Source organism: Micromys minutus (assembly GCF_963924665.1).
Source record: "Micromys minutus genome assembly, chromosome: 2".
Classification (NCBI taxonomy): domain Eukaryota; kingdom Metazoa; phylum Chordata; class Mammalia; order Rodentia; family Muridae; genus Micromys; species Micromys minutus.
Window position 1 is genome coordinate 21,409,949 of NC_137971.1, and position 21,985 is coordinate 21,431,933.

Here is a 21,985-nt window from a genome sequence, read left to right on the forward strand (position 1 = left end):
AAAAATGGGGTACAGAGCTAAACAAAACGTTCTCAGTTGATGAATATTGAATGGCTTTGAAACATCTGAGGAAATGCTCTACATCCTTAAGCCATCAGGGAAATGCAAATCAAAACAACACTGAGTTTCCACCTCACACCACTCAGATTGGCCAAGATCCAAAACTCGGATGACAGCAGATGCATGCGAGGTTGCGGAGAAAAAGGAACACTTCTCCACTGTTGGTGGTGTGTAAACTTATACAACCACTCTGGAAATCAGTCTGGCGATACCTCAGAAAATTGGACATAGTACTATTGAAGACTCAGCTATTCCACTTCTGGGCATATACTCCAGAGATACTTTAATACACAACTAAGATATATGCACCACAATGTTTATAGCAGCTCTATTTATAATAGCCAGAAGCTGGACAGAACCCAGATGTCCTTCAGTAGATGAATGGATACAGAAATTGCGGTACATTTACACAATGCAATACTACTCAGCCACCAGAAACAATGACTTAACCAAATTCTTAAGAAAATGGCTGCATCTATAGAATATCATCCTGAGTTAGATAACCCAGTCACAAAAGAACAGACATAATATGCAGTCACTGATAGTGTGATGCTAACCCCAGAGGCTTGTACTGCCCCAGAAACAACTCACAGACTGTATCAAGTCCAAGAAAAAAAGAAAAGTAAACAAAACAAAACAAAAAGTCATGCACAATCCTTACCCACCAAGAACTATTGACAATTTCCGGGTTGCACCCTGTATGACATGTACTGTTTGCTTATTGTAAAAAAAAAATCTTTACACACCAAGAAAACTTTGACTATTTCTATGTTGCATCTTCTTTTACATGTACTTTATGCTCATTGTAACGAGTGGGATTTTGATCACACTATCAACCCTTTAAAAAAAAGTACTGATAAAAATGTATTGTATACTTTTATGCAAAAAATGCTTAAAATCTATACATTTGTCTTTGTTTTTTAAAATAAAGATGTTAAAAAAATAAATAAATGATCCTCAATATGCATAACTGTCCTTATTAGAGATCAGAACACAACATGCACAGAGAATACTATGCGTGGTTAGGTAGAAAAGGTTATTTTCTATTAGGCAAGGACAGAGACATTGAAAGAAGTGAATACTACAGAGATTGGAGGTGTTCATCCTTAAAAATTGTGAGAAAAATGTTATTTTTGTGTCAATAACTTGCAATATATAGTTGTAATAATTCTAGCAAACTAATGGAGTGATTTTCTGGCAAATTGCTATTGTCTCCTTCCTTCCTTCATTCCTTCCTTCCTTCCTTCCTCCCTTCCTTCCTTCCTTCTTTCCTCCTTCCATTTCTCCCTCCCTCCCTTTCTTTTTTCCTATCTCTTCCTTCTTTTCTTTCTCTCCCTTTCTGTGCTCCCTCACTTTCTTTCCTCTCTCCCTTTCTTTCCTCCCTCCCTTTCTTTCTTTCTTTCTTTCTTTCTTTCTTTCTTTCTTTCTTACTTACTTTCTTTCTTTACTTCTTTAGTGAGAGTTTGGTGCTGCTGTAATAAATGTACTAGTTTGTACCTGCAAATAAAAAAAGTATACTTGTGGCTTCATGGAACTGGGTAGTTTGGGTTTTGTTTCCAAATTGTGTAATATTTTGAAGGCTATTGGTATTAGGTCTTCTTTGAAAATCTGACAGCATTCTGTTCTATACCAATCTGGTTCTTGGATTTTCAGTTTTGTGACTTTTAATGGCTGCTTCTATTTCTTTAACAGTATGGAATTGATTAGATTGTTTATCTGATCCTGAATTAACTTAAGCACCTGATATCTGTCTAGAAATGTGTTCATTTCATACAGATTTTCCAGTTTTGTGAGTTTAGGCTTTTGTAGCAAGATCATATAATTTTTTTTAAAATTTCCTCAGTTTTTGTTGTAATATCTACCTTCTCATTTCTGATATTGTTAATTTGGATACTGTCACTGTGCCCTCTAGTCAGTCTTGCTAAGTGTTTATCTACCTTGCTGATTTTCACAAAGAATCGGTCCATGCGTTTGTTGATTCCTTGTATAGTTATTTTTGTTTCTACTTAGTTTATATCAGTCCTGAGTATATATATTTTGCTGTGTTAATTTCTCTTGAGTATATTTGCTTCCAATTGTTCTAAAATTTTCAGTTGTGCATTCAAGCTGTGAGTGTATACTCTCTCAAGTTTCTTTTGAAGACACCAAGAGCTATGAGTTTCATCTTATCATTACTCTCATTGTGTCTCATAAATTTTGGTATGTTGTGCATTCAACTTCATTAAATACTAGAAAGCCTTTAATTTCTTTATTTTTTCCTTCAACAAGTTATCATTGAGTAGATATTTCTTCAACCTTCATGTGTATGTTTGCTTTATGTTCTTTTCTGTTGTTATGGAAAATTACTCAAAGTCCACAGTGATTTTATAAGATGCATTGTATTAATTCTATTTCCTTGTATTTGCTTAGCCCTCTCTTGTGATGAATTAAAGGGTCAAATTTTTGAAGGAACCATGAAATTCTGAGAATATTGTATATCCTTATGTTTTAGGTAAAATGTTTTGTAGATATCTGTTAAATCCATTTGGTTCATAATTTCTGTTAGTTTTTACTATGTCTCTGTGTGGTTTCTGTTTCCACAATCTGTCTTTTTTGAGAGTGAAATATTAAAGTCTACGACCATTATTGTGTTGTGTGCAATGTGTGCTTTGAGCAATAGTAAAGTTTCTTTTATGAATGTTGGTGCCCTTGCATTTGGAACATGGATGTTCAGAATTGAGAGTTCACCTTGGAAGATTTTTCTTTTGATGGCTATAATGTGTTCTTTTTTCATAAATTTTGGTAGAAAGCTGATTTTAATCAATATTAGAATGGCAATTCCAGCTTGTTTCTTGCAAAAACTTGCTTGAAAATTTATTTAAGCATTTAACACTGAGTTTCTTGTCTGTCCCTGTCACTGAAATGTGTTTTCTGTGGGCAGCAAAATGCTGGGTCCGGTTTATTTAACTTTTGATGTAGTTTATGTCTTTTTATTTTGGGATTAAGTCCTCCGATGTTAAGGAATATTAAGGAAAAGTGACTGTTGTTTCCTGTTGTTTTTGTTTTAGAGGTGGAAGAAAACATGATTTTGAGGCTCACTAATTTATCTTGTCTGGGTGTTGATAAAGCAACAGTGCTCTCTTGCTAATGCCCTTCAATGTTCGTATAAAAATAACACAACATCATGTTTGGACATACACACAGACATACTAAAAAATACAGGCAAATACACATACACACACAAGCACACAAACACACACACATACACATACACACATACACAGTTTTTTGTCTTTGCAGGAAAGCACTTTAGCAAACAATATTCATCTAGAAATTCCTCTTTCATTTTTTATGCTTCTTTTTTATTTGACCCACAAAGTTGTATTAGAATCAAGGTACAATTACCCAAGTTAATTATAATTGTTATTGACTAGGAAATTATTTTATGATAATTATAATTTAAGGTAAAATTTTATTTTAACTACAGAATGGATAAACATAGCACAAAGGATCATGCATCTGTGAAATCAAAGCGAAAATAAAAGAGTATTTGAGCTACAACTCTAGAAATTTTATGTACTTGCTGGATCTTGAGAAAAGAGGGTTATCTGAGCCAGGATAGAATATATATGGAAGGAGGTAAATGAAGATGAGAATGAAATTGAAGAGAGTAACACCATAGTGTTCAGAAAGTCTGATCTCTTTAAAAAGGAATGAAGCAGAGCTGGTAGGTTGGTGGGACAGAGGCAAATCCATTCACCACTGGGGTTGTGTCAATATCTCTTGGGTGAACAAGAGTTTTCAGTTTAAAGTTCTGTAATATGATTGTCAGGAATAAAAACAACTCCATGTGGGCCAGGCCCTCTCCAGCACAAATTCGTTTTCCTAGAAAAAAAAAAAAAAAAAAAACAGTCTTAGAAGATTACCATCTCAGATTATTAAATGTGCAGAACACTGTACTTTCAACTGACACAAGAATTAATGAAGGCATTATGAGTCTTTGTATATGTGGTTAGACAGATGGCTAGGTGAAAGGACAACTAGACAGTCAAATATAGAATAAATTTGTTTTCTAGATAACATATCATCTTGAGAATTACATTGTTCAAAAATACTTTTTAGCAAGGTGTGGTTGTTTACATTTATAATCAAACTGTGGGAGACTCATGAAGAAAAATTCTGTATTTATTATGAAAATCAAACCCAAGGAAAGAAGCTACAAATCTAAAAGCAGTTCATACACCACATGTTAATATTCAAAATTCATTATTTTCAGCTTTACTGTAAAAGAAGAGGTCTCTCAGTGATCACTGAGGACATTCTGGCACAAATACAATGTCTCCATCATTTCATAATGATTTTTCTTTTTTCTTCATTAAAAAAACATATAAATGTCCTGATCTAATGTTTACCCTTGGATATGTAGGCTTATCTTATGATTCTCTGTTATCCATGACATGAACTGAATATAAAGCCAATTATTAGAATGATAATATATTTTCCCATTTTAAATATTAAGGTTTCACTAAGAAATTTGCTAATTTCTTCACAATAACCTAGAAAATGGGAGGATTTCTCATTGCCCTGTCCAGTGGCAACTTTAAAAGTACAGTTCACTTATGTGACTGGCAAGGGTACTTGAGGCTCTCTGCTGATGATTTTCTATATTTTTGAGACTCAGTATTGTCCTAACTGAACATGAAGGTGAGTGTCACAGCAAAAAAAAATGGGTTTAAATTCTGATGCATTCATTTCTATGGTGACAGAGTAAAGTGTAAATGAAGTTTGCATTCTAGGATTAACACTGAGAAGTGGATAGGTATGCTGCTGATTGGGCATAAACTGCAACTCTACCCACAATTCAGAGCCACTGTTAAGTCTCCACAGATTTTCATGTCACTGAAACCATGGAAATGAGTTTCTATTACCTGTTGAGAAAGGCCTGAAGTAGTCACTTTTCTTAAAGTCTCCATTGGCATCTAGAAAGTGTCCAGGGTCAAACGTCTCTGGGTTGGGGAACTCCTTACTGTCATGCAGCACTGATGTCAGTGATGTTATTACTGTTGTTTCCTGGAACAACACACAAAAGTAAAACAAGATATGAAAAAACCATAGGGCTTAAGTATGCAGGAACATATCCAAATTCACCTTCTGCTCCTCAGAAGTGGCTAAATACATAAAACAGCAGTGACATTTAGATGCACATAGTAGGGACAGGCACAATAAGTCTGAGTCCAGTTACACTGACATGGCCAAATGGCCTTCCAGTAATATTTCACATGAGCAGTAGAAATAAAATTTCTGAGTCTCTTTTTTTCTTCTAATATTTTATTGGATATTCTCTGCATTTACTTTTCAGATGTTATCCCTTTTCTTCAATTCCGTTTCTGATCTCCCTTTCATTGTCTCTATGAAGATGCTCCATCTCCAAACTACTCTATCCCACATCAGCTCCTTTGTGTTCTTCTAAACAGGGAGAATGAATCTCCACCAGAACAAAAGCCTCTTCTCCCATCGATGTCAGAAAATGCTATCCTCTGCTGCATATGCTTATGGGACTATTGGTCTCTCCATGTGTACCCATTGGTTGGTATTTTAGTCCTTGGGACTGTGGTGGGTTTGGTTAGTTGATCATCTTGTTCTTCCTATATGACTGCAGAACTTTTCAGCTCCTTCAGTCTTTTCCCTACCTCTTTCATTGTGGTCCTTGTGTTCAGTCTGTTGATTAACTGCTTGCATTTTCCTCTGTATCTGTATGGCTCTGCCAGAGCCCCTAAAAAATCTTCCACTCAGGTTCTTGCCAGTAAGCACTCTTTGGCATCAACAATAGTGCTTGGGTTTATTGGGTGCACATGGAGTGTATCTCCAGGTAAGGCAGTCTCTGGGTGATCTTTTCTCCTATCCCTGCTCCTCTGTCCTTTTATTTCCTACAATGAAGGTTTTTTCTTTCTTCTAAGATATACTGAAATATCCACATTCTGGCCTTCCTTCTATTTGAATTTCATAAGTTTTGTGAATGGATTTTTGGGTTTCCGAGCATTCGGTGCTAGTATCAGCCTATAAGGTGAATACATACCATGCATGTTCTTTTGTGAATGGGTTACCTCACTCAGGATGGTAGATTCAAGTTCCATGCATTTGCCTAGGAATGAAGTTATTGTTTTTAATAGCTGAGTAGTACAAGGTTGTGTACATATACTACAATTTGTTTATCCATTCCTCTTTTGAAAGACATCTGGATTCTTTGTAACTACTGTATATTATAAATAAAGCTCCCATGAACATGCTGGAGCATGTATCCTTGGTAGATTTTGGAGCTACTTTGGGGTATATTCCAAAGAGTGGTATAGCTGGGTCCTGAGGTGTTACTATGTCCAATTTCTGAGAAACCACTAGATTTATTTATAAATTTTATTTATTTATTTATGTATACCAGTTTACAATCCCACAAACAGTGCAGGAGTTCCTCTTACTCCACACCCTTGCCAGCATCTGCTGTCCACCTGAGTTTTTTATCTTATTCATTCTGACTGGTATGAAGTAAAATCTTAGTAATGTTTTAATTTTCATTGCCCTGATGACTAGAGATGATGGGCATTTCTTTAGAAGCTTCTCAGCCAGTCACTATTTCTAAGTAAAGAATTTTTGTTTAGATCTGTACCCCATATTTACATTGGATTATTTGATTATCTAGAGTCTAACTTCTTGAGTTCTTTCTTTATATTGGATACTAGCCCTTTATCAGATGTAGGATTGGTCAATTTTTTTTCTAAATCTGTTGGTGGCTGTTTTGTGTTTTTGACAGTGTCCTTTGCCTTACAGAAGCTTTGCAATTTCATGAGGTCCCATTCATCCATTTTTGATATTAGAGCATAAGTCATTGGTGTTTTGTTCAGGATATTGTCCCCTGTATCTCTGTGTTTTAAGCTCTTCCCGAATTTCTGTTCAATTAGTTTCAGTGTCCCTGGTTTTACATGGAGGTCTTTGATCCACATGTACATGAGCTTCGTACAAGGAGATAAGAATGGGTAAATTTGCATTCTTCTCCATGCTGACTGTCACTTGAACCAGCAGTCAGTTAAACCAGCACCATTTGTTATAGAGGCTGTCCTTTTTCCATTGATTGTTTTTAGTTCCTTTGTCAAAAATCGAGTGAACAAAGTGTGTGGTTGTATTTCTGAGTCTTTATTACTATTCCATTGACTTATTTGCCTGTCTCTGTACCAATACCATGTCGTTTTTGTCTCAGTTGATCTTTAATACAGCTTTAAGTAAGGGATGTTGATTCCCTCATGATTTATTTATTGTCAAGTATAATTTGGATATCCTGGGTTTTATATTATTCAAAATAAACTTGCAAATTACTCTTTCTAACTCTATGAAGGATTGCTTTGGAATTTTGATGGCGTTTGCATTGAATTTATAAATTGCCTTAGCAAAGATTGTCATTTTTACTAAGTTGATTCTCCCAGTCCATGAGCATGAGAGATCTTTCCATTTTCTGAGGTCTTCATCAATTTCCTTCTTCAGAGATTTGACATTCCTGTCATACAGATCCTTCACTTGTGTGGTTAGGGTCACCCCATGGTATTTTATATTCTTTGTTACTATTTTAATGGATGTTGATTCTCTAGTTTTTTTTTCTCAGCCTGTTTATCCTTTGATTAGAGGAAGGCTACAGAATTGGTCCGGTTAATTTTATATAAAGCCACATCGCTGAAGTTGTTTTCAGCTGAAAAAGTTCCGTGTAGCCTTTGGGGGTTCTTTAATGATACTGTTCTATCATCTGTACAAAGTGATATTTTAACTATTTCATTTCCAGTTTGTATTTCTATGACCACATTTTTCTGTCTGGTTGGTCTGATTAGTATTTCCAGTACTTTATTGAATAGGTAGAGAGAGAGTGGGTAGCATTATCTTGTCCCTGATCTTAGTAGGATTTCTTTAAGTTTCTCACAATTTATTTTGATGCTGGCTACTGTTTTTCTGCATATTGCTTTTACTATGTTTAAGTATGAGCCTAGAATTACTGATCTTTTCAAGACTTTTAACATGAAGGGGTGAAATTTTGTGTCAAATGCTTTTTAAGCATCTAGAGAGAGGCTCCTGTGTTTTTCTTTGACTTTGTTTATATAGTGGATTACATTGATAGATTTTCGTGTACTTATCCATCCTTGCATCCCTGCCATGAACTCTACTATATCATGGGTGAATGATCATTTTGATGTGCTTCTGGATTCAGAAAGTCCTGGCTGGAGCAATTAGACAGCAAAAGGAGATCAAGGAGATACAAATCGGAAAGGAAGAGATAAAAACATCACTCTTTGCCGATGACATGTTAGTGTACTTAAGTGACCCCAAAAATTCCACCAGAGAACTCCTACAGCTGATATACAAGTTCAGCAAAGTGGCTGGATACAAAATTAACTCAAACAAATCAGTAGCCTTCCTATACTCAAAGGACAAACATGTGGAGAAAGAAATTATGGAAAAGGTACCCTTCACAATTGTCACACAAACTATGAAATACCTTGGTGAGACTCTAACAAAGCAAGTGAAGGACCGGTACGACAAGAACTTCAAACCTTTAAAGAACGAAATTGAGGAGGATCTCAGAATATGGAAAGATCTCCCATGCTCATGGATTGGAAAGATCAACATTTTAAAAATGGCCATCCTACCAAAAGCAATCTACAGATTCGACGCAATCCCCATCAAAATTCCATCACAGTTCTTCATGTAATTGGAAAGATCAATGTGCAATTTCATATGGAACACAAAAGACCCAGAATAGCAAAATCCATCCTCAACAACAAGAAAATCACTATCAACAACTGCGGGAATCACTAACCCTGACCTCAAGCTATATTACAAGGCAATTGTGCTGAAAACTGCATGGTACTGGTACAGAAATCAGCATGTGGATCAATGGAATAGCACAGAAGATCCAGAAATGAGCCCTCACTTATATGGTCACCTGATTTTCGACAAAGGAGCTGTAAATATTCAATGGAAAAACACAGCCTATTCAACAAATAGTGCTGGTCCAACTGGCACTCAGCATGCAAAAGAATGAAAATAGACTCTTTCTTATCTCTTTGTACAAAGCTCAAGTGCAAGTGGATCAAAGATCTCCACATTAAACCATTTTGTACTGACAAAAATGTATTGTATAATTTTACACAAAAAATGCTTGAAATCTGTACATTTATCTTTGTTTTGTAAAATAAAGATGTTAAAAGAAACAAAGGTAAAAGAAAAAATTTTAAACATGTTTGCATAAAGGTATACAAATACATTTTTTTCAGTGCTTGGCTTTTTTTTTTTAAGGTTTGATACTCTGCATTAAGGTCTTGCTAGTTAAAATGAGCAAAAAGTACATGTAAAACAGGATGTAACCCAGAAGTAGTCAACGTTTTCTTGGTGTGTTAAGGATTGAGCATAAGGTTTTTTTTTTTTTGTTTTGTTTTGTTTTTTTTTTTTTTGTTTGTTTTCTTTTCTTTTGTTCTTGAACTTCACACAGTCTGTGAGTTGTTTCTGGGGCAGTCCGAGCCTCTGGGGTTAGCATCCCATATCAGTGACTGCATATTATGTCTGTTCTTTTGTGACTGGGTTATCTCACTCAGAATGATATTCTCTAGATGCAACCATTTTCTTAAGAATTTGGTTAAGTCATTGTTTCTGATAGCTGAGAGAGAGACATGAATTTTTGTCTTAGCACTGCTTTCATTGTATTCCATATGTTTGGATATGTTGTGCCTATATTTTAATTAATTTCTAAAAAGTAATTAATTTCTTTATTTATTTCTTCCTTGACCAAGCAATCACCAAGTAGAATATTATTAGCTTCTATATGTATGTGAGCTTTTTGTTGTTTTTGCTTTTGTTGAAGACCAGCCTTAGTCCATGGTGATGTGATAGGATGCATGCGATTATTTTGATGTCCTTGTATCTTTTGAAACCTGTTTTGTGACTGACTATATGGTCATTTTTGGAGGTGCCATGAGGTAATAAGAAAAAGGTATATTATTTTGTTTCAGGACGAAATGTTTTATAGACATCTTTTATATCCATTTGATTCATAACTTCTGTTAGTTTCACTGTGTCTCTGTTCAGTTTGTTTTTCAATGACTTGTCCATTGCTGAGAGTGGGATGTTGAGTTTTCCCACTATTATTGTGTGTGGTGCAATATATGCTTTGAGCTTTAGTAGAATTTCTATTATGAATGTGGATGCCCTAGTACTTAAAGTATAGATGTTCAGGATTGAAAGTTCATTTTGGTAATTTTTTTTTGATGAGCAAAAACTTTTCCTTGCTTGTATTTTGGATGACTTTTGGTTCAAAATATATTTTATTTGATATTAGGATGGCTATTACAGCTTATTTCTTCAATCTATTTGCTTAGAAAGTTTATTCCCAACTTTTTACTCCAAGGTAGTGCCTGTCTTTGATGCTGAGATGAGTTTGCAGTATGCAGCAAAATGTTGAATACTGTTTATGTATCCAGTCTGATACTCTATACCTTTTTATTTTGGAATTGAGTACACTGATATTAAAAGATAGTAAAGGTTAGTGATTTTTGTTTCCTGATATCTTTGTTGTTAGAAGCAGAATTATATTTGTGTGCCATTCTTATTTTTGGGTTTGTTGCAAGAAGATTAATTAATTGATTTTCCTAGGGTGGACTTTTCCTGATAGTGGGAGAGTTTTCGATCTATTATTTTTATAGTGTGTAATTGATGGAAAGATAATGTGTAAATTTGCTTTTGTACTAAAATATCCTCTCCATTTATGGTAATTGAGAGTTTTTCTGGTTATAGTAACCTGGGTTGGCATTTGTGTGCTTTTATGGTCTGTATGACTTCAGTTCAAGATCTTCTAGCTTTTATAGACTCTATTGAAAAGTCTGTTCTAATTCTTATTCGTCTGGTTTATATGTTACCTGTCCTTTTCCCTTAATGTTTTTAGTATTCTTTCTTTGTTTTGGACATTTGTTATTTTGACTATTATGTGTCGGGAAGAATTTTTTTCTGGCTCAATGTACTTGGGGTTCTGAGGACTTCTTGTATGTTTTTGGTCATCCCATTCTTTATGTTAAGGAAATTTTCTTCTAAAATTTGGTGAACATATTTACTTGGCCTTTCATTTGGGAATCTTCATTCTCACTGCAGGCAGGATGCCAGTCCTGATGAAGCTAACCAGGTCTGGCTTTTGTCTGGTTGCATACGCTTCTGATACTTGCTTCTCTTAATATTGACATTTATACCTCATCACATCTGACTCCATATACCTCATAAATATCAGTTGTCAAAAAGAATAGTTCATCAAGAGTTTCAGACAAATATCATGACCCAGTAGCAGTATGAAGGATGATAAGTTTAGCCTCAAGATAAGAATCTCATGGAATCTATCAGGAGATAAGTCATTCCTAACTATTCTTTCATTCTATTTGTGGTTTATATGAGTCTAAGGACATAAAGAAACAAAGTTTTGAATATTAGCAATAGATCTCAACTGTAAGAAGAAAAAACCATATCTCAAGAAAATATCATTTAGCTAAAGAGAGCAAACTGGTATCCTATAACTTATACCAAACCTGTCACTACACAGCAAGACCAATTATCACCTGGAAAGTTAGATCCATCATCTCCACATGATGTTAGTAACTAGAACACTGCCAGTGTGTTTTGCCCCACCTCCTGAAAAATAAGAGACTGCCCAGGAAATAGCATTGAGCTCTCTCTGAATAGAGTTGTCATCATAAACATTTGGATTTTTCATGTGTTATTTGTATTACCACATACTAAATCTGAAGTTTTTCATTGTCTTGGAAGTAATACTAAGTAACCATAAAAATTGAATAAGTAAAAACAGAACCACATCAGGGAAAATTTCAAATTAGTTTTAAGCACACTACTCCATTTTAGTATCAAAATTCTAACAAGTTTGAGGAAGAAAAAGTATGAACAGAGATTTCTTTTCATAGAAGCCATAGGCAATGGATGGCAGAACATATCCAATATACATACATGTTTCTAACATAAACAGTCAGGTGATAAAAAGTGAACAATGCATAGAAACATTAAAAGACTGCAGTGAGCAATTTGGAAAATAATGTAATGATATGTGAATAAATATATCAGAGTAAAGACACATATTCCTGGCCATAATTATATGTATTTGCTTCCAAAAGAATTGTCTCTTATATAGTTAAATAAATCAGACTAAAATGTTCATCTGATCAACATGACTGTATATTTATGAAACAACAAATTTGATAGAGAGATGTTAAAATTATGTTCTTTCATCCAAATGAGAAATAAGACCCATTGGAAATGGGTTTTCACATAACTCTCTACAATTCATTACAATGAAGAGGAACTAAAACCCAGGATACAGTAAGTACATAGAAGAGTGTTGGTTCACACAATACCTTCAAATTCCACATGCACTTACATGCATATCATTAGAAGCAATAATTTTACATTGAGATAACTATAAAATCAAGTAAATGAATAAATAATTGTTTCCATTAGGCAGATAAAAAATGTTAGGGGTACCTGGGGAAATAATAACAGAAAGATATTTATCATTTATGTAAAATATCAGAAGGTATTTGAGTGCTGCTTTATGGAAAACAAACATGGTATAGAGAAAATGAATATCCCTAAGAAATAAAGGAAGGACATTGATAAACTGAAGAATTTGGGATATATGTTATCCAAATTATAGATTTTTCTCACAATAATAAAAATTTTAGAAAAGACTTGGAAAATTGATAAAATATTGAAAAATTCACACAGAAATATTTATGTTTTGCAAAATGTAATATGGATGGCTGAAAATGTGGAAATTTCAATACAAGATATCTTACTTCCTGCAGTAGAGCTACTTCTGGGTCCTGAAGGAATGCAAAAATATATCAGAGGATTGGTACCACACTGTGAACATAGGACAATCAGTGAACCAGAGCAAAGGGGTACAGTAAAGTAGCAAGCTTACTTTTGGGATGAGGTAGTTCCTGAATTTAATATCACAGGTCACTGCATGGGGCAGGTTGATGGGAATGAGACTGATGAATCTCTGGACCTCATGAATCATGGCATCTGTGTAGGGCATCTGGCTCCTGTCCTACATACAGGGGCAGCGGTGTCTGCCAACCACACGCTCAATCTCTTCCTGGACTTTAGCTGGTTGGTCACAGAAAAAATCAAAGAAAGGGAAAAAATATGATATGTTTGTCAGAATGTAAAGCCATATATAGCTCCATACATGTGTGCCAAAAAACATTATGATTATAAAATTTATGTTTATGCATAAAACTATATAAAATACATTTATACAGAAATAATGTGTTCTGAATTAAATTACTATCCTTCTACATAGGTATTATGACAGATCAAAATATTCTTATTATTTTTTAGCCATAACAGCAAAGAAATTATAAATAATTGTTATAACAAAGCCCAAAGGTTTCTATCAATCAATACATTAGACCACATTATACTCAAGATCTCCTTGCATTTTGATGGCCACTATCCTTTTTAAAGATGCATTTGTGACCTGGCAAGTGATGGAAACGTTTCAGGAAGTTGAGTGTCTCTGATCTGTTTGCTGAGATATGACATAGTGTTAGGATTCAAACTCAAAACTCATTCCAGACCTGCATTTTTTTCTGGTTTTCACCTGTGCTGGGAGCAGAGCCTCTGCTCAAGATCCCAACACATTCAGCCACACCCCAGTGGCAGCTTGATTCCCCAGGTATTCTGATACATTCAGCATCACAAGTGAGACCCGCAAACCCCACTTCAATTTCTGGCAGAAAAGGGACTATAGATCCTGAACCCCAGACACCAGAACCTGGGATGAAGATACCCCACCCATCCAGAAACCTGTCATCTTTTTGGTTTGCAGCTGTAACAGGAATAGAAACTTGGCTATAGACTCCAAACACCTCAGCCCACACTGTAGTATCAGATCAATTCCAAGGGGTTATGATTCATCCAGCACCACAGGATGTATTCAGAGATATCGAGACTAAAGGCAAGGACAAGAACATAAGCAACTGAAACCAATACTGCTTGAAAACATCAGAACCCAGATCTCCCACCACAGAAAGCCCCTAATACTCCAGCACACCTATAAAGCAAGATTCAGATCTAAATTTTCATCTCATGAAGATGATAGAGGATTTAAAAAGTTCAAGAATAACTTCCTTAAGGAAATACAGGAGAACACAGGTAAATAGGTAGAAGTATTTAAAGAGGAAACATAGAAATTCCATAAAAAAATTCAGGAAAACACAAACAAATAAAGAAATAAAGATAACCATGCAGGATATAAAAATGAAAAAAGAAACATTAAAGGAAATCGAATAGAAGACCATCCTGGAGATTAAAAACCCAGAAAAGAGAACGGGAGAAACAACTGCATGCATTACCAATAAACAAGAGGAAGTGGAGAGAATCTCAGGTGTAGAAGATACCACAAAAGAAATTGACACAATAATCAACAAAAATACAAAGAATAAAAAGCTCCTAACTTTTTACTCTAAATTTTCAAGAAATCCAGAAAACAATGAAAAGACTGAACCTGAGAATAATATGTATAGAACAGAATAAAGATTCCCAACTCAGAAGGCTCACAGATGTCCTCAACAATATTGTAGCAGAAAACTCCCAAACATAAAGAAAAACATGCCCATAAACATATAAGAGGCCTACAAAACAATTACATAATAATTAAAAGACCAAATACACAAAAGTAAGAAAAAATATTGAAGGCAGTATGAAAAAGGTCATATAGCACATAAAGTCAAACCTATAAGAATTACACAAGATTCCCCAATAGAGGCTCTAAAAGACAAAATATCTTGGAAAGAGGTCATACAGACACTAAGATGGCTTCTTTCTCTGTAATAAATCTATCTGTGTCTAGTTGACACAAAATCAGTCAGAACAGTGACTTCTCAAAAATTTTCCACATAATTATACAGCAAACAAATCTCGACAAATAATAAGAACATAGAATTAATCCAATTCATTCTAACAGACCACTAAAGACTAAGGTTTATCTTCAATAAAACAACAGAAAGCTCACATATACATAGAATCTGTACAAATATCTACTTAATAATGACTTGGTCAGGGAAAAGGTAACTACCAAAATTAAATAATTTTTAGAGGTTAATGAAAATGAAGGCACAGCATACCAAAATTTAGGAGACACAATGAAAAGAGTGCTAAGATAAAAACGTATAGCTCTGGGTGACACCAAAAAGAAACTGGAGAGATTATACACTCACAGCTTGAGAGAACACCTGAAAGTTTTACAATAAAAAGAAGAAAATGCACCCTAGAGAAGATAGAAGGAAATAATCAAACTCAGAGCTGAAATCAACCGAGTAGATTTCAACTACACAAATAATCAACAAAAATAGTAGCTTGTTCCTTGAGAAAATCAACAAGATAAACCCATAGCCAACCTAACCGCAGAGCACAGAGACAGTGCCCAAATTAACAAAATCAGTAATGAAATGAGAGATATAACAGAAACTGAGGAAATTCAAAAGATTATTAGATCCTACTACAAAAGCTTACCCTCAAAAAAAACTGGAAAATCTGGATAAAATGGATGATTTCCTAGACAGATTCCAGGTACCAAATTTAAATTAGTGTTAGATAAACCATCTAAATAATCCCGTAACTCTTAAGGAAATAGAAGCAATCATTAAAACTCTCTCAACCAAAAATTACTAGAACCAGATGGGTTTAGTGCAGATTTCTATCAGACTTTCAAAGATGATCAAATAGCAAACTTTTTCAAACTATTCCCCAAATAGAAAGAGAATGAATGCTACACAGTTCTTGTGATGAAGCCATATTTATACTGATAACTAAGACACAAAAAGACCCAACAAAGAAGAAAAAATTCTCACTAATACTCCTTATAAATATCTATGAAAATATACAATAAAATACTCTCAAACCAAATGAAAGCACATGTCAAAACAATCATTCACCAACACCAAGTAGGCTTCATCTCTGGAATGCAAAAATATTTCAATAAACATAAATCCATAAATGTTATCCAATATATACAAATTAAAAAAAAATACACAATCTCAATCGATGCTAAAAAAGACTTTGGAAAATAACAATGCCCTTTCATTTTAAAAATATTGGAGCAACCAAGATTTCAAGGTCCATATCTAAGTAGAATAAAAGCAATACATAGAAAACCAATTTCCAAAATCATACTAAAAAGAGAGAAACTTGATGCATTTCCGTTAAAATCAGGAACAAGACAAGGCTAACAAACTTGTCACTAATTTTTCGATAAAATACTAAATGTTCTAGCCGGAATAATTAGACAAGTAAAGGATATTAAAGGTACACAAACTTAGAAGAAAATGCAAAATATCACTATTGTCAGATGATATAATAGTACACATAAATAATCCAACAATTTCTACCAGAAAGTCCCTACAGCTTAAAAAAATCTTATGCAAAAAGGGTAGATAACAACAACTATAATAGTCACAACTAATATAAAATATCTGGATGTGACTCTAACAAAACAAGTGAAAGATCTGTATGACAAGAACTTCAAGTCCCTGAAGAAATAATTTGAACAAAACCTCAGAAGATAAAAAGATCTCTCATGCTCATGGATTGGCAGAATTAATATAGTAAAAATGACCATCTTACCAAAAGCAAGCCACAGATTCAATACAATCACAATCAATATTCCAACTCAATTCTTCAAAGACATGAAAAAATGAATTCTCAAATTTATTTAGAATAACTATGAATTCTCAAATTTATTTGTAATAACTAACACCCAGGATTGCACATGGTATTCTCAACCATAAAAGTACTCTGGAAAAATCAACATTTCTGACTTCAAGCTGTAGTATAGAGCAATAGTGATTAAAAATTTCATGGTATTGGTAAAGAGACAGGAAGGTTGATCAATTAAATAGATGAAATACCCAGAAAAGAACCCAAACACCTATGATTAATTGAACTTTCACAACGGAGATAAAACCATCCATTGAAACAAAGATAGTATTTTCAATAAATGGTGCTGGTTCAATTGTCAACTGGAGGTCAGCACGTAGAATAATGCAAATTGGTTCTTTCGTATCTCCTTGTAAAAGGCTCAAGTACAAGTAGATCAAAAACCTCTACATAAAACCAGATAAACTGAAATGATTAGAACAAAAAGTGGTAAAGAGCTTTTAACAGATAGGAACAGAAGAAAATATCTTAAACAGAACAACTATAGCTTATACTATAAGATCAAGAATCAACAAATGGGACTTCATAAAATTTCAAAGCTTCTGTAAGAAAAACAACACTATCAATAGAACAAAAAAGCAACCAACAGATTGGGAAAAGATCTTGAGCAACTATACCTCAGATATAGGGCTAATATCCAAAATTTACAAAGAATTTAAGAAGATAGACTCCAGAGAATCAAATAATCCTATTTTTTAAAATGGTGAATAGAGCAAAACAAAGAATCCTCAATAGAGTCTCAAAAGGCTGAGAAGCATTTAAAGAAATGTTGAACTTACTAAGTTATCAGAGAAAAGCAAATCAAAATGATTCTGTGATCTCACTTCATATCAGTCAGAATGGCTAAGATAAAAATCTCAGGTGACAGTAGATCTTGGCAAGGATGTGAAGAAAGAGGAATAATCCTTCATTGCTTGTGAGATTCCAAGTTGCTACAACCACTCTGGAATTCAGTCTGTCAGTTCCTCAAAAAATTGAAACAGTTCTACCTGATAACCCAGCTATACCACTACTGGTATTCAACATATAATAAAGACACATTTTCCAGTATGTATATAGCAGGCTTATATACCATAGCATGAAGCTGAAAACAACCAAGATGTCCCTCAAAAGAAGTACAGAAGTTCTTCTCAGATATTAAAAACAATGACTTCATTAAATAGAACTAAAAAATGTCCTGAGTTATGAAACACAAATACAAAAGAACACACTTGGTATATACACATTGATACTTGGAAATTAGTCTAAAAACTCACAATACCAAGGCTATAATCTACAAACTATATGGAACTTAGTAGGATGAAAGATTTGGGTGTGGATGCTTCAGTTCTGCATTGAAAGGTGAATAGCATTATAGTGGGAGGTGGAGAGAGAGTGAAACTGTGAGGGACAGAGAAGTGGGAAGAAATAGAAGGGCCAGTATCAGGTACTGGAGGGGACAGGAGAGTAATGCAGAGGGTCAGAAAATCAAATAAAAATAATGTCCTTTGAGGAAAGGAGGAAATGTGATAGCCACTGGAGTGTCCCAGCTGCCAGGGAAATGAGAGGCTCCCAGGACTCAATAAGAATGATTTTAGCAGAAAATGGGAGATATAACCTTTAGAGTTACCTCCAGTAGATAGGCGCGGCTCCCAGTCAAAGAATTAGGCCACCCACCCATCTCAAAGTCTTTAATCCAGAAATGTTCCTTTCCAGAGAAACAACAGGGGCAAAAAGTGAGTGAAGAGTAAAGGAAGGGCCAACCAGGGACTTCATTCTAACTGCATACACCAAACCTGACATTGTTGCTATTATCAAGAGGCACCTGGTGAGTCTGCTCCTTGGGTAGTACAGCCAGGAGCTGATCACTGCAAATGTAGATGCTTGGAGCCAGCCATCAGAATGTGCACAGGGACACATGTGGGGATCTAGTGGAAGAACTGTAGGAGATGAGGAGGATTGCAACCCCACAGAAAGAATAATATCAGCTGGACAGAACACCCAGTGGTCCCTGGGACTAGATCAGCATTCAAGGAGTTTAAACAGACAAATCCATGTGTCGAGATGCATATATGACACAGTTTGGCTTTGTCTGACATCAATTGGAGGGGAGACCCTTGGTCCTGCTGTAGAGGTGAGGCAGGAGAGTGTGGGTTGGTGTGGGAGTAATCTCATAGAGGCAAAGGGGAAGAAAGAGAGGTAGTTTGTAAGATAGGGGCTTGTGGAGGGGTAACTGGGGATTGGGATATCATTTGAGATATAAATGAATGACATGATTGATAAAATTAATTAATTAATTAAGAAAAGAGAAAGGGACAGTTCCACTTTTCTAAAAAGATAAGGGCAGACTGAACCCCACCGTGGCTGTTGCTTGTATACTTCTACCTTAAAGTTGGTTTCATTGCTAGAGACATTAACAACAATGTATTATCATGAAGAAGAAATCAGTCTCCAAATGTGAACATGGACTTCGTTGAGGAAATAGTTCAGTTTTAGAGTAGATGCTTATCATGCATGAGACACTAGGATTACACATACACACACGACCAACACACACATACACACACACACACAAACACCTATATATAGATATAAATAGATGATATAGAGATAGATATATAGACAGACAGACAGACAGAGATAGATAGATAGATAGATAGATAGATAGATAGATAGATAGATAGATAGATAGATGTAAATAATACATGTAAGTAAAGGTTTTGGAGGCCAATATCTCATCTTTTTTCCTACTTTAATTTGTGTGTGATTCCAATTTTTCATACAGAACTTTTATATTTTTCATATTAATAAATTTATTAGAGCTGTAACTTGTTTTAGTGTTAAAACGTGGGTTCAGACTTAATAAGCCAAATTCATCCACTTGTTTGACACATCTTCAATGTTTCACATTATGCAAGCAAAAATATAATAGTCCGTATTAAAGACAGATTTATCTTTAATAAATAAAGACACCTCAGAAAATTGAACATAGTACTACCTGAAGACCCAGCTATTCCACTTCTGGGCATATACCCCAGAGACACTTTAGTACACAACAAAGATATATGCACCACAATGTTCATAGCAGCTCTATTTATAATAGCCAGAAGCTGGAAGGAACCCAGATGTCCTTCAGAAGGTGAATGGATACAAAAATTGTGGTACACAATGGAGTACTACTCAGCTATGAGAAACAATGACTTAACGAAATTCTTAAGAAAATGGATGCATCTAGAGAATATCATCCTGAGTGAGATAACCCAGTCACAAAAGAACAAACATAATATGCAGTCACTGATAATGGGATACTAACACCAGAAAGCACTGAACACTCCAGAAACAACTCACAGACTGTGTGAAGCTCAAGAAAAAAAGAAAGAAAGAAAAGAAAGAAAAGAAAAAAATCATTATGCTCAATCCTTACACACTAAGAAAACATTGACTAATTCCGGGTTACATCCTGTTTTACATGTACTTTATGCTCATTGTAACTAGTAAGACCTTAATGCACACTATCAAACCTTTGAAAAAAAAAAAAAAACAAACATTGACAAAAAATGTATTCGTATACTTTCATGCAAAAATCCTTAAAATTTGTAAATTTATCTTTGTTTTTTAAAATAAAGTTGTTCAAAAAAAAGAAAATTAAAAAAAAAACACCAAAAAAGTGCGGATACTAGCCCCCCAAAAAACATGAATACTATACCCCCTGCACCAAAAAATAAAATGCTTGGAAAAAACAAAAGTGCATTGACTACTAACTCAAGTCAATATTTTGGGTTCTGACATAAATCTTATACATATGTAAATGAAAATATATACACAGTTCAAGTGACCTGTTCAAAATGTCAAAACACTAAACCGCCATTGTCTTATCTCTAGTCTCCCATGCAACATTATCTACCAAAATCTGTTAGAACTGTATGAATTCTCTAGAACAAAAGTTCCTCTTCAGGCTGCCCCAAAAGTAGAGCAACTCTCAGTTTATCCCTAAGTTCCTATGATACCTAGTGCATATTACTTTTGCATGTGTTCTCTATATCTGGTACCTTTCAGTGATACAGATAATTTATAAGTATTGCAGAGTTTGGCTCATAGAACAAGTTTATAAAATAAATGATTTTTAAAAATCTCTTGGTGAAGAAAAAAAGAAAACCTCATTTTCTTAGTGTGTTTTAAGAAACCATTCCATCTGCCTTGCACTCAAAAACCTAGCAACTGCTATGTCAACACATGCCTTCTCTAGGTTACCCAGGAGTATGCATCAGATAAAAGGACCATCTGGTCATTCTAGTTCTCTCTCTCTCTCTCTCTCTCTCTCTCTCTCTCTCTCTCTGTGTGTGTGTGTGTGTGTGTGTGTGTGTGTGTCTGTCTGTCTGTCTGTCTGTCTGTCTGTCTCTCTTGTCTTGTCTGTCTATACCTCTGTCTCTTTGTCTCTGCCTTCTAAAACATCAACTTTGACACCAGAGGGTAAACTGAGAGAGGAGGCTGATGAGAGGTCAGTGTTGTTACCAAATGATGTATGTGGATCAAGATATCTACAGGGTCTATAGTGGTTAGAGAGATCAAACATTCACACACAAAGAGAATCCTTGAAGCAAGGATAAGCTTTAGTGACATATCTTCTATTAACTCCTTTCAATACCCTTAGATAATGTTTCTTTTATAAAAAAATAAAACCTCATGGTCACATGTTAAAAATATTCAAGAGAAAAATTATGATAAAAATATTAAAAAACAGATCAATATCATTACATAAAAATTACAACAGGATATAAAGTATATATTTCTAATATAAAACTTATATGTAACTCTAAACATATCTTATCTATCTTATTTCTGAAAGCTCAAAGTGATCTCGGAAACTAAATTTGGATCCAAACACAACATTCTTTTAAGATTACATTTGATCTCCACATAAAACCAGGTACACTAAAACTATTAGAAGAGAACATAGGAAAAGCATTTGAACACACAGGCACAGGAAAAGTTTTCTGAACAGAACAACAATGGCTTGTGCTCTAACATTAAGAATCGATAAATGGGACTTAATGAGATTGTAAAGTTTCTATAAGGCTATTTTCTGTTAAGAAAATAAAATGACAACCAACAGAATGGAAAAAGATCTTTACCAGTTCCACATCTGAAAGAGGTCTAATATACA

General features: G+C 34.5%; 1 pseudogene across 1 annotated transcript in view; it reads right to left on the reverse strand.

The window, feature by feature from the left end:
* The window catches only part of LOC308417021 (cytochrome P450 2C29-like), a 144,877-nt pseudogene that overhangs the window by 82,831 nt on the left and 40,061 nt on the right, over window positions 1-21,985 (reverse strand). The window contains exons 8-9 of the transcript in view: window positions 13,043-13,230; window positions 4,968-5,109 (exon numbers count right to left, since the gene is read on the reverse strand). The product of the transcript in view is annotated as a cytochrome P450 2C29-like (transcript). The remainder of the gene's footprint in view (window positions 1-4,967; window positions 5,110-13,042; window positions 13,231-21,985) is intronic.